This window comes from Nannospalax galili, unplaced genomic scaffold (assembly GCF_000622305.1).
Source record: "Nannospalax galili isolate Female #2095 unplaced genomic scaffold, S.galili_v1.0 scaffold1362, whole genome shotgun sequence".
Taxonomy (NCBI): Eukaryota; Metazoa; Chordata; class Mammalia; order Rodentia; family Spalacidae; genus Nannospalax; species Nannospalax galili.
Genome location: NW_008347579.1, coordinates 952,199 through 953,449, shown reverse-complemented (window position 1 = coordinate 953,449; position 1,251 = coordinate 952,199). Strand labels below are relative to the sequence as shown.

Below are 1,251 nucleotides of genomic sequence, written 5' to 3'. Positions count from 1 at the left end.
TATCTCAAGGAGGAAAAGAAAGTCTTTGAATCCTGAATAGGAGATGTGAAGGAGAAGTAAAGGCAAGAGTAATTAGCATTACGAGTTCTAAACCAGGAACTAGAAAAAGTCAGAACAGGGCAATTTTCAAATGTTCATATGAGAGTCTATTGGAATTTCTTGACAAGGACTTCCAAAAGCATCCCTCTGTTGGCTACCTCTTCTTTTTCCTTTTAAAGGGAAAATGGATAAATTAAGTTCACATTAAAATATTTTAGCATGCTCATTCATATATATATATATATATATCTATATATGTGTGTGTGTGTGTTTAATTTATTTTCTCTGATACAGGTCTGGCTGTTTATGCTTTGTTCTAGAGTCTATCTTTTTCAGTGTGCACATGTTCCTGAAAGTAAAGCGAGTTTCTGGTAAGAAGTATGTAGTTGGGTTTTGTTAGGTCTGAGCTGCTCCTGTTTCATTGCTCATTTTCTTATTTACTCTTTCACATTCATCCTTTGGGGGTGATTTTCTCCACTAGTGTGTTCTGAACCCTTGCTTATTATTTCTGCTGTACCTGTTGTTATCTTATATAGGTTGAGTGTTATGTACATGCATGTGAATGCCTGGTACCCAAGGAGGCCAGAAGAGGGCATCAGATCACCTGGAGCTGGAGTTACAGGCAGTTGTGAGCTGCCTGATGTAGGAGCTGAGAGCCAAACTCAAATCCTCTGCAAAAGCAGCAAGAGCTTTTAACTACTGACATCTCTTTCCAGTGCCACATTTTGTTTTTAGCTTTGTGTTTACCAGACTTACAAAAAATAATCTTTTTATTGTAAGAAATTATTCTGAGATGATGGCAGTGGATTAACATTCACCAAAACAGGAAATGCAACAAATGAATAGAAAAGGAATATAGGCTAAAACATTAAATCTGTGTCTTCTAGACATGTCAGGACCACTGTACTCAGAAATTCAAGACAGTTGGCTGCCTGCACAGTCTGCACAAGATCAAGTCAGTCAGCATTCATCACAGAAGGGGAGGGAATCACCAGTCCCTGCCCCTAGTTGAATAGCTATCAACAATTTATAGCCCCCAGGGAAGAGAGAGTTAGTTTTCTTTAAGGGTGTGGTCAATGGTAGGTTGACCATAGTCCGGTATATGGCCCCACACCTGTGAGTACATGGGCAGCACCAACTGGACTCACTGGGTTATTACTTATTTAGTTAGTTAATTTTTAAATATTGTATTTATTTTTTAACTTTTTTAAA

General features: G+C 38.0%; 1 protein-coding gene across 2 annotated transcripts in view; it reads left to right on the top strand.

The window, feature by feature from the left end:
• Atrnl1 (attractin like 1) overlaps positions 1–1,251 on the top strand; it is a gene marked incomplete at its 5' end in the record, with an annotated part of 630,201 nt that overhangs the window by 410,617 nt on the left and 218,333 nt on the right.